At 38.7% G+C, this 12,724-nt stretch overlaps 1 protein-coding gene and 1 long non-coding RNA gene across 3 annotated transcripts in view; both read right to left on the bottom strand.

The window, feature by feature from the left end:
- The window catches only part of LOC133646721 (MAM domain-containing glycosylphosphatidylinositol anchor protein 2-like), a 46,122-nt gene that overhangs the window by 29,322 nt on the left and 4,076 nt on the right, over positions 1-12,724 (bottom strand). The gene's annotated exons all lie outside the window — the stretch shown is intronic.
- Positions 3,435-8,503, bottom strand: LOC133646725 (uncharacterized). The gene is made up of 4 exons (XR_009825339.1): positions 5,613-8,503; positions 5,070-5,314; positions 4,738-4,815; positions 3,435-3,512 (listed from the first exon to the last, which is right to left on the bottom strand). It is a non-coding gene; the product is annotated as an uncharacterized LOC133646725 (long non-coding RNA).

Below are 12,724 nucleotides of genomic sequence, written 5' to 3'. Positions count from 1 at the left end.
GTATCGCGCTTTCCGGAACGGAACCGCGAAACGGACCCGCATCGGCGTCCATTTGCACTCAGGAACGTATCCGCCACGGCGGCAGGTAGCGGATCCGCCGTGGCGGCGCGCTGAATGCGCTCCGCACCCATGATCAAAGCCTTATTTCCGCGGCGGGTGCGCCGTGACGGCGCGCTGCATCCGCTCCGCACCCAAGATCAAAGCCTAACCTCCCGCCGCGGACCAGCAACGGACTCATAAAAACCCTGGCTCATCTGGCCGTTTTGGACCCCTTTATCTTATTTTCAAAATCCCTTCTGTTCTTGCTGTAGGATAAAATAGGAAACTAAAAAATTCACTAAGCCCTACTACAGCAATATAGGCTTACATATGCATTGCCTTGTATTTTTAAACTAACAATATTGTCAATAGGCAGAAACAGAAAATGGTCAATTCACTCTATAAAGTAAATATATATAATATATATTTAAAAAGTAAATATACATATTTAATCTATTAGGCTACAACTTCAAGGAAACGCTGCTCCATGCACAGCTAACATATCAGAAAATGAATAACTGGTGAATGACAAGAAGTCCAATAAAAGGTTGTTTATTTATACATATACATCTCTATTCCTCCTGAGGAGGTGGAAGCGGGACTCGTCTCCTCGTTGCCCGATCCCCCGCCAAGTTGAACCACCTGATGGCGTGTTTGGTGACCTCAGCGTCCGTGGCTGACCTTGTCAACACATTTTTACTCACAGCACCTGTAATCAAACAAGATTACAAGACAGATACGTTCATGTTTATGGTAGGAAGCATCCAAAGCCAAGTATGCTTACACAATACAAAATATGTGATAGGTATTAAGGAGATTACATTTGAAAAAAAAAAACCTGACTTAAAGTTACTGGAGGTGGTTAAAATAAGGTGCGTAAACTATGAATTTGTGATCAGGGTATAGGTGTGCAAGACATCCAAAATGTTTAAACAATATCGTTATTTGGTTCCTTGATCAGAGTACTTGTTTGGCTCTGTTGGATGACGGCGGCGGGGGGTTGGGGGTGGGGGGCATAAATAAATATCCATAACCCAACTTTGGGAGGTTGACATTGTTTTCTTATTATATTTGTACTATCATTCTATGTTTGTATTCGTGTAGGCCAGGGGTGTCCAAAGTGCGGCCCTGGGGCCATTTGCGGCCTGCAGGTCATTTTTTAACGGCCCCAGGGCACATTTTTATAATATATGATGGAAATAAATAAAAAACATTAAAAGTGGTATTTAAAGAGCAAACAGGTGAAATGTAACAAGAAAATGTAGCAATGTTTACTCTAATCACGCAAAGCTGGCATGTAGGCTGTTTCTTTCTTTAAAAAATAATAATGAATCAAAATCAATGTCATTATGAATTATTGACCTATTCAAGGCTTAAGAAGTTTACCTTCGCAATCAGCTGGTCTTGGTTGTGCTTAATAGTTTCCAGCAGGCTAAGGATGTGGATTACCTCAGGCGCTGTTGACAAACAGCAGTATAAAATTAACATGTTTCAGTGTTTATCCTCATTACTCATAATCCTGACATTAGCTATTGACCTTAGTTAATGACAAAAGTTATTGACATAGTTTGAAGAAAATATGTGATTGCTTGTGAATTTGAATTTTTTCCAAAATTTGTGGCACAGAATGACCATCCGGTATTTGTCAGTTATTGCTCACCAGAGCAGGAAATGTTGTCGGCCATTCTTTCCCCTCGCCATGTTGGCCTGTAGGCCAGGCTGGATCCAGGCTCCTCTGTCTGCCACATGTTGAGGGCTGCTGGTGAGGGGGGTGGAGGGAGTCGAGGAGGGACTGCCGTTCCTAGTGAGGTGGGCATTGTGAGAGAGCCATCAGTTAACCATGACTGGTAATACCCAAGGGGCCTATCTATACACTAATATTTCAGAGATCAGTCCCTACCTTGTGTAACTCTCTGCATGTTTAATGCATGTGCTGGTGAAGGCATATGAATGTGTCCTTCCCCATGGTGAGGTGCTAAGGGAGATAAATTGGTATTAAATGGTTGAGATCTGTTAACCATGCATGGTTACTGGATGCTGAGATATTATTTTGGAGATCAGTCTTTACCTAGAAAGTTATCTCCAGTTGAGGAGTCGAGTTGACAAGTACTCATGACTCTTGCTGGCACTCGGCGAGACGGTGGAGCTGGGAGAAGGGATACAAGGAGAGGGGAATATCTTTAGCACTAAGAATGTTAACCATATCTTTAATATTAATGTGGTGGTTTTGTTGTTTTCGATGTTAAGAGATTATTCCTTACTCTGCCTGTGCAATTGGCTTGCCAACCCCAGAGATGTGAGGTCACTATTTCCCCGAGACGATGGCTGTTGGGTAACCATATCATTAGGATTATTGCAATACCAAAATTGCCAAATATACATATAGTACAAGCATCTCTGGTCTATTTTTTAATGCTACCGGAAATAACCTTCCTATTACTGTAGAAACATGACGGAACACACTTACACTGGCTTCCTGTTCCTTTTTTCTGGCAGCTCCTCGTTCTCTGCCTCAGATTGCAGGTCTGAGGTGTTGCAGCCCTTTCCATATTGTTGCATTATTTTTAATGCGTCTTTGTAGTTGTCTAAAATTGAATATGTTAAAATGAACATGAGTTTCAAATTAGCTGTAGAGCTGAACAGAATATTATTATTATTGATGATGATAAATCAGGTCTCTCTCTTACAAGAGACCTGGTCAGAACATAGACACAATAGGTTATTCCAAGCATAAAGAGAAGCAACTATGACGTTATTTTTAAACAAGAAGATTATGAATTTGCATACCACAAGTTCGGACAACAGAAACGTCAAATCTTGGCCAGTTTGGCTCATGCTGCACCTCATTTAAAGCGGCCCTTTCAATTCTGTCGGTGTTTTTATAGCTGGGCCAGAAAACCATCCTATCATCATACCATCCACTTGGGACAACCGCAATGTCCCTGTTCATTATAAATTTAATCAGATGAAAAGGCACCCCTAATGTAGAAAGAAAGAAAAGGGGTATTTATTCATCGTCAAAGGAACAACGTGGACAAAAGCATGCACAGGTGTTAGTGTATACAAATAAGCAAGTAAGATGAGCTGAGATTTTACCTGAATGGTGCCCCAAAGTGGTAAGAACTATAAGAAAGGTAAAAGTACAGGTCATAATAGTCAGAACTTCAGCTCAATCGTAAAGTAGGGTTTGAAATTATGGGTGTAGTGTATACAGAGATCAGTCCCTACCTTGTGTAACTCTCTGCATGTTTAATGCATGTGCTGGTGAAGGCATATGAATACATCTTCTCCATGGTGAGGTGCTAAGGGTGATAAATTGGTATTAAATGGTTGTGATCTGTTAACCATGCATGGTTACTGGATGCTGAGATATTATTTTGGAGATCAGTCTTTACCTAGAAAGTTATCTCCAGTTGAGGAGTCGAGTTGACAAGTAGTCATGACTCTTGCTGGCACTCGGCGAGACGGTGGAGCTGGGAGAAGGGATACAAGGAGAGGGGAATATCTTTAGCACTAAGAATGTTAACCATATCTTTAATATTAATGTGGTGGTTTCGTCTACAACGCTAAATATATCCTGTGGTGTACCTCAGGGATCAATATAGGACCTAAATTATTCAATGTCTAGATAAATGACATTTGTAAAGTTACAAAAGATTTAAAGTTAGTATTATTTGCGGATGATACAACAGCATTTTGTTCAGGAGAGAACACACAGAAGATAATACAAATAATAACAGAAGAAATTAACAAATTAAAAAGATGGTTTGACAAAAACAGACTATCTTTGAATCTCAGTAAAACTAAAATAATGCTATTTGGTAACAGTAGAAAAGAAAGTCAAACACAAATACAAATAGACGGAATAGAAATTGAAAGAGTAAATGAAACCAAATTTCTAGGTATAATGATTGATGATAAATTGATCTGGAAATCTCAAGTAAAAAATATACAACATAAAGTAGCAAGAAACACGTCAATAATGAATAAAGCAAAACATGTTCTAGACAAAAAATCATTTCATATTCTCTACTGTTCACTAGTGTTACATATCTGAGTTATTGTGTAGAAATATGGGGAAATAATTACAAAAGTACACTTCATTCATTACCGGTGTTACAAAAAAGATCAGTTAGAATAATATATAATGTTGGATATAGAGAACACACAAATCCTTTATTTATTGAATCAAAGATACTGAAATTCCACAACATAGTGAATTTGCAAACAGCTAAAATTATAAACAAAGCAAACTATAACCTGCTACCCAAGAATATACAACAATTCTTCTCAAAAAAAGAGGAGAAAAATAATCTTAGAGAGAAATGTAATTTAAAACATTTGTACGCACGTACAACACTTAAGACCTTCAGTATATCAGTATGTGGAATTAAATTATGGAATGCATTAAGCAAAGCAATCAAACAATGTACTAATATGATCAATTATTTATGCTTACATGTGGAAATAATAATAGTAAATAAAATAATAATAATAAAAAAGGTAAATAAAGCATAAAATAGTCTCTAATAAAGTAATTAAATAAAAAACAGCATATAAAATATATACATCAGCAAATAACAAAAATATAGATCAAGAAAAAGGATCCTTAATATGTGCAGCAATTTTTCCCACTCACATCACCTCATTTTATATTTTTTTCTACAATTAACTATGCCAAAAAACACATAGACATACCTTTTTTTTTGTAATGGAAACAAAAACAACATGGCGTCACACACAGCTAGTCCACAGTAAACAGGATCTCGAGCTCCACTAAAGAACAAAGAAAGAAATAATACACACTCATATTAATGGCAAAGAACGGCTGTTTCCACTCCGTTAACGTTACGTTGTTGACTAACGCAGTAACGTTAGTGACCTGGGCCTAAACAACACTGACAATAAAGTAATACGCTTTCGTTTCAAGCAGTTGGAAATATGTGGAATATCGTAGCATGTAACCTACACACATTCACAGCGTCTAACAAAAGATGGCCTAAGTTAACTGTATTGAACTTTTTACTCACCGGCTTCACGCGGGAAACTTTCACATTCTGGAGTCGGGGTCCCCCGGAACACAAAACACAGATAAAAGACCATTTTACAATAGCACGGCGAAAAAATGACCGTCGTTGTGTGGGTTTTTTGACGAATAACACTCTTTTCCACTTTTCTTCGCTCGGGCCTCACCTACCGCGTGCAGCCATTATGAAATTTCTGGATACGTGACATCAGACGCACGTCCCCATTCAAAGCATTCTGGGAGGCGGCGCTGGAAATAAAATAGCCTTTTTTTACAGAATATAATAATAATACCTGGGATTTATATAGCGCTTTTCTAAGTACCCAAAGTCGCTTTACATGTTAAAAACCCATCATTCATTCACACCTGGTGGTGGTAAGCTACTTTCGTAGCCACAGCTGCCCTGGGGTAGTCTGACGGAATATAAAGTTTTACTGCTAGTCCTAATATCAAACAACGTCATTACAATCATACATAAATGATGATGGAAACACAAAGGCTGATCTTTACTGCGAATGTAGCAATAAATCAATAAATTTATACTTACGTTCGTGTTCCAGCAAAGAAAGTCCAGAGATCTTGGCTCATGCGCGTACACGCTAGTAGGCGCGTCCACGTCTGCGGGTGCAGACATTGGTCGGCTCAGCGCGCGTAGGCGGAGCCTATAACTCTAGGCGGCGCGCGCCGGTTTACTTTGTCGCGTCCGCGTATGCGAATCAGACACGAGTCCGCTCAGGATCAGCTGTCTGACCGTACAATTTTCAGAGGCGGAGCTGTATCCTCTAGGCGGAGCCAAAACGAATGTGACAGTAACGCGGGTTGGGCGACTTGAAGGCGGATCCGTATAGCAGTCTTCTGCTGTGTGGGTTTACGTGAAACTGATCACGGCATAAATTGACATTCGACATACAAAGAACTCGGCCGTCTGAACTACCAATTGTTTGTAGCACGAGCCCTAACAATGGAAGCAAGTTTTTATATCGTACTGCTGATCCTCTTTTTTATCAGCGAACGCGTAATTTTTTGTCTTGCAACGAACGTGCAATGGGAACATGGATGTCGCGTCTACTCCAGAGATGCCTTACTGTCCCTCCGACCCACACCACGCCAATCCACACCACCGGAACATCTACCGGCAGTCATCCGAGCGACACACACCGGCACACGGCCACAACGCAAGCGAGGCAGACGGGGAGGTGTCCGAGAACGCCTCCGCCGGCGAATCAACAGACCACCGCTGCCGTCAATAATACTCAGCAACGTGCGATCGCTGGCACCAAAGCTGGATGAGCTTCGGGTCAACCTAAAGAGCTGCTTTGAATACCGGGAAACCAACATCATGGTGTTCACCGAGACGTGGCTTCACCAAGGCGTCCCGGATTCTCTGCTTGACCTAGATGGATTCTCACTCGTACGAGCTGACCGCTCTGACGCTTCCGGGAAGAGAAAAGGGGGCGGAGTCGGCGTGTACGTGAGTGACAAGTGGTGTAAACAGCTCAATGTGAAAAAAAACATATGCAGCCCCGACGTAGAACTGCTGTGTTTATCAATGAGACCTTACTACCTGCCTAGGGAGTTTGGCAACATCATCATAGCCGCTGTTTATGTCCCACCCAGCGGCAATGCAGGCAGAGCTGCTGCGAGCATAGCAGAGTGCGCACATGAACAGCTGCAGCGCACACCTGGAGCTCCTGTTTTCTTTTTGGGTGACTTTAACCATTGTAAACTGGAGACTGCCTTGCCGGGCTTTGAACAATTTGTAAAATGTGACACAAGAAATGACAAGATTCTAGATAAATGCTATGGCAATATAAAGGGGGGATATTCAGCAAAACCAAAGCCCCCCCTTTCCAACTCGGATCACAACACCATACATCTAATACCCACATATAAATCTGTTTTTAAATCAATTAAACCTGAGCATAAGACAATTAATGTGTGGTCAGACGATGCTATTGAGACACTGAAGGGGTGTTTCATGTGCACAGACTGGTCCCTGTTCCATGCATTAGGACTAGATGAGGCTACAGTAACTATAACGGACTACATTGATTTTTGTGTTGGCAATGTGGTACCCGAGAAAAACATTGTAGTATATCCCAATAACAAACCCTATGTAACAAAAGAAATAAAAGACTGCATGAATAGGAAAAAGCAGGCCTTTAGAAGTAAAGACAGAGCAGGACTGTCAGTTGTCCAAAAAGAACTCAAACAACTTCTCACTAATGCAAGAGAGCAACATAGGCAAACAATGGAACATCATCTCCAAATGTCAAATACAAAAAAACTTTGGGACACAATGAAATCAGTCACTAATATGAACCATGCAAAGAAACAAATCATCACCCTGGATGAGCAGCAAAAATCAAATGAGCTAAATGACTTTTATTTGAGATTCGACCATCAAAACTTCTCTCAGGAGTGTGACAGTATTTTGCAGTCCCTGCCAGACACTGATGATACCTGCTGCCTGGAAGTCGACCCGACCATCTCTTTAGTAGAGTACGTACGGGCAAGGCCGCAGGCCCTGACGGCCTCCCAGCTTTTTTGCTCAAAAGCTGTGCAGAGGAACTAACTACAGCATGGTGTCCAATATTCCAACAGTCACTTAACACTCACACTGTTCCAGCTCTGTGGAAGAAGTCAATTATAACTCCAGTGCCTAAAAAGCCCGGTGTCACAGTAAACAACGACTTTCGTCCCGTAGCTCTCACTTCGATTGTTATGAAATGTTTTGAAAAATTTGTTGTGTCACTGCTCATGAAGGATGTCAAGCCAAAGTTAGATGTGTACCAGTTTGCGTACAAGCAGGAATGCAGTACTGATGATGCAATCCTTTGCACCTTGCACTTTATCTCCAAGCACCTTGAGAACACAAAAGCTTATGCTAGCATTTTATTTGTTGATTTCAGCTCAGCTTTTAATACAGTGCAAATTCACATACTCTTGGAGAAGCTCAAAGACATGGGTGTAAACTCCACCTTGATCAAATGGTTCCACTCTTTTTTAACAAACAGAACACAGCAAGTGAAGGTCAACAGAACACTGTCAGACACCAAACACTGCAACACAGGCGTCCCACAGGGTTGCGTTGTATCACCAACACTGTTTACATTGTACACCAATGATTGTAGGACTGTGCACCCTAACAATTATATGGTGAAATTTGCGGACGATACCGTGCTCCTAAGCCTTCTACACAAGGATACGGACCCCTCTGTGTACCAAGACGAGATAGACCTATTTATTAGGTGGTGTGATACCAACCATCTTATTTTAAATGTGACCAAGAACAGGAAATGGTTTTGGATCCGAGGAAAGTGACTGACCATGAGCCAGTGGTCGTCAAAAATCATGAAATCACCCAGGTATCCTCATATAAATATTTAGGGATTCATATTGATAATCTTCTCTGCTGGAAGACACATATTGACAAACTGTGCAATAGACTGCAACAGAGGCCATATTTTTTGCGAAGATTAAGATTGTACGGCGTAAGCACCCACGTCATGATGATTTTCTACCGTGCCATTGTAGAGAGCATCATTAGATACGGGATCACCTCATGGTTTGGCAACCTAACCATTAAGCTAAAAAGCAAACTGGCCGGCATGCATAAAACGGCAATGAAAATCGTAGGGAGTAAAGAATATGAGCCTATACAGAGCATCTATGAGCAGGCAGTTAGGAAAAAAGCTAAGAAAATTATTTCCAACTCACAACACCCACTCTTCCCTGAATATAGAACCCTTCCATCAGGGAGAAGACTCCGGGTCCCACTATGCAAATCGAACCGCCTTAAATTATCATTTGTCCCAGCCTCCATTAAGCTGACCAACAAGGTGCAATAGAATGTTAATACATAGGTTAGCACTTTTTTTTTAGCACTTAGCACTTTAGAACTAAGCACTTTAGCACATAGCACTTTATCTATGAGCTCTAGTGCAATGCACACTGGCACCTTATCTTTATCTCCATACTGTAGATTTTATGCCTACATCAAAGTGCCACCTATGTCTATCAAGCTCCATGTTCTGATGTTTAAATGTTAGTTGTCTGGTTGTGGTTGTGTCTGCGCTTGTGTTTTTGTTCTGTTGTTTTTGTGTATGTTAAGAAAGCAATGATGCACTGTGCCCAAGACAAATTTCCCCGCGGGGACAATAAAGTTGAACCTTGAACCTTGAACCTTGAGGTAACAAACAAGCGAGTAATCACCTGTGACTAATTGCAGGTAACAAATAAACGAGTAATCACCTGTGACTAATTGCAGGTAACAAACAAGCGAGTAATCACCTGTGACTAATTGCAGGTAACAAACGAGCGAGTAATCACCTGTGACTAATTGCAGGTAACAAACAAGCGAGTAATCACCTGTGACTAATTGCAAGTAACAAACAAGCGAGTAATCACCTGTGACTAATTGCAAGTAACAAACAAGCGAGTAATCACCTGTGACTAGTTGCAGGCAACAAACGAGCGAGTAATCACCTGTGACTAATTGCAGGTAACAAACAAGCGAGTAATCACCTGTGACTAATTGCAAGTAACAAACAAGCGAGCAATCACCTGTAATTAATTGCATGTAACAAACAAGCGAGTCATCACCTGTGATTAATTGCAGGTAACAAACAAGTGAGTCATCACCTGTGACTAATTGCAGGTAACAAACAAGCGAGTCATCACCTGTGACTAATTGCAGGTAACAAACAAGCGAGTCATCACCTGTGACTAATTGCACGTAAAAACAAACAAGTAATCACCTGTAAGGTAAGAGAAAACAGGAAGACATTAAGAGAAAACAGAAAGAAGCTAAGGGGAAACAGGAAGAAGGTAACAGGAAACAGGAAGAAGGTAAAAGGAAACGAGAAGACACTAAGGGGAAACAGGAAGAAGGTAACAGGAAACAGGAAGAAGGTAAAAGGAAACAAGAAGACACTAAGGGGAAACAGGAAAAAGATAAGAGGAAACAGGAAGAAGGTAATGGGAAACAAGAAGAAGGTAAGAGGAAACAGGAAGACACTAAGATGAAACAGGAAGCTCAAAGAGAAGGTCCTCTTTTGTGGGTGTTGCCTATGCACATGCTGCTGAGTTGACTCCGCCCCCTGTCACTGAGAAGATTAGATTTTGTTGAAATAAACTTGAATAAATGTAAAAGATTATAAAGTTTAATGAATGTAAAATTAATAAAATATTACAAAGTTTAATGAATGTAAAAATAATAACATATTATACATTTTAATGAATGTAAAATTAATAAAAGATTATAAAGTTTAATGAATGTAAAATTAATAAAAGATTATAAAGTTTAACTTCTCATCAATACTACTCCCTGTACTCATTCACGCATTCATTCGACTTGAATGTAATCATTCACTCATTCATACATTTATATAAATATCCATCCATACTTTAATTCAAGAATAATTTTCGAGTACTTTAATGTAATACTTTATTTGTTAAGTCATGTGTACTTTGGCTGACACATTCATTCATTATTCATACTTTAAGTGAATCATTCACTCATTTAGGGCTGTGCGATATATCGATATATCGATATACTTGATATATCGCGGGTTTGTCTCTTTGCGATATAGAAAATGACTATATCGTGATATTCGAGTATACGTTCTCACGCAGTTGCTTTTAGCTGCTGGCATTACACTACAGGCTATTCTCAGTCTTTCTTGTCTCTCCTTCTGCAGCATGGGTAAAGTTAGCTGTGGTGCGAGTGGTAATACGAGAGAAAGAAGGTGTGAATCTAGTAACAAATTAAGGAAGAATTAATTCCCAAGAAAAACAGCACGGACGAATATGTCGAACAGACAACCGTATATGTCAAGTGTGGCAAAAGCGTTGCTACAAAAAGTAGCACTACTGCTAATATGTAGCATCATTTGAAAAGTCACCTGCTAAAGAATGAAGAGTGCTTAATCCGCATGTCAACATCTCCGTTCGGTGCCACACACCCACACCATCAAAATGCTGAGGCAAACATTTCCACATCAACACCGTATGAAACAAATAGTCAAAAACAGAAGGAGATAACGTCCGCAGGAACCTACCACATTTGATGGTGATTCAATTTCCTATTATGCAGCTCATTTTTATTTGACAATTATTGAAATATCTTGTGTGACATCATGCACAAAAGTGCACTTTATTTGTTTTAAACTATTGTAGTGCCGTTCTGTACAAAAAGTGCACTTTAATTTAGTGTTGTTTTGATATGTCATTCTAGTGACATGATGCACAAAAGTGCACTCAAAGCTTGTTTTAAAATGTCTCTGACAATCTTGCACTTTCTGTTTTGAAATGACATAAATGTTTGTGCCACTGCTTAATAACTGTTTAATAAATACAGTTTTGGTAAATTGACTTAGTTGTGGTTTCCCTCTCTGCATGAAAGTTTAAAAGTAGCATATATTAATGCAGTATGAACACGAATGTTTTAATGTAGACACATAGAATCATCATACTGCTGTGATTATATGCATCAAGTGTTCATCCAAGGCTAAGGCAAAATATCGAGATATATATCATGTATCGTGACATGGCCTAAAAATATTGAGATATTTAAAAAAGGCCATATCGCCCAGCTCTACACTCATTTATACTTTAATTAAATAATCTTTACATTCATTCATTTATATTTGAATTTAATAATTCATTCATATGTTGACTTAAACATTATTTTATTCATTCATACTTTAACTGAATAATTTATTCATTCATTTGTACTTGAATTTAATAACTTATTCATGAATTAATTCATACATTGATGTAAACATAAATTCATTCATACCGTAATCATTCATGCTATAACTGGACAATTCATTAATTCATTTGTACGATAACTAAATAGTTGATCTTTTCTTAGTTTAATTGAATCATTCATTCTTTAATTTAATTATTAATGCATCCATTCATATGTTCATTTAAACATTCACTCATGCATACTTAACTCATTCATTCATTCTAAAACTGAACAATTAATTCCTTCCATTTACTTTAATAGAATGGTTAATTCATTATTATTTCATACTTTGATGTATTTATTCATGCATTCATTCGTATGTTGACTTAATCATTTATTCATACTGGACTCATTCATCATACTTTAACTGAACAGTTAATTTATTTAGTTGTACTTTGATTGGATACCTAAATGATTTTCCTTTAATCATTCATTTGTTCATACTTTATGTTATTCATTCATTCATAGTTAAATTGAACAATTAATTAATTAATTTGCACATCATTTAATAATTCATACATGAATGTAATGATTATTTCATAAATTAATTTGTACTTTGACTGAAAAGTTATTTTAGTCATTCATACATACCTAATTCATTCATACTTAACTTATTCATTCATTCATACTTAAACTGAACAAAGCATTCATTCGTACTTAATTTAATCATTCATACATGAATGTAATAACTAACTCAGGAATTACATCGTACTTGGACTTCAAAGTGACTTCACAAGTTCATCCTTAACTCATTTCTTCATGCATACTCAAACTGAACAATGCATTCATTCATTCGTACTTCATTTAATCATTTATACATGAATGTAATAATGAATGAATGTATTAATTCGTACTTGGCCTTAAAAGTCACTTAATTAATTCCTACTTAAAGGCCTACTGAAACC

The sequence above is a fragment of the Entelurus aequoreus genome, linkage group LG03, assembly GCF_033978785.1.
Source record: "Entelurus aequoreus isolate RoL-2023_Sb linkage group LG03, RoL_Eaeq_v1.1, whole genome shotgun sequence".
Taxonomy (NCBI): domain Eukaryota; kingdom Metazoa; phylum Chordata; class Actinopteri; order Syngnathiformes; family Syngnathidae; genus Entelurus; species Entelurus aequoreus.
This window is presented reverse-complemented; position numbering and strand designations above follow the sequence as displayed.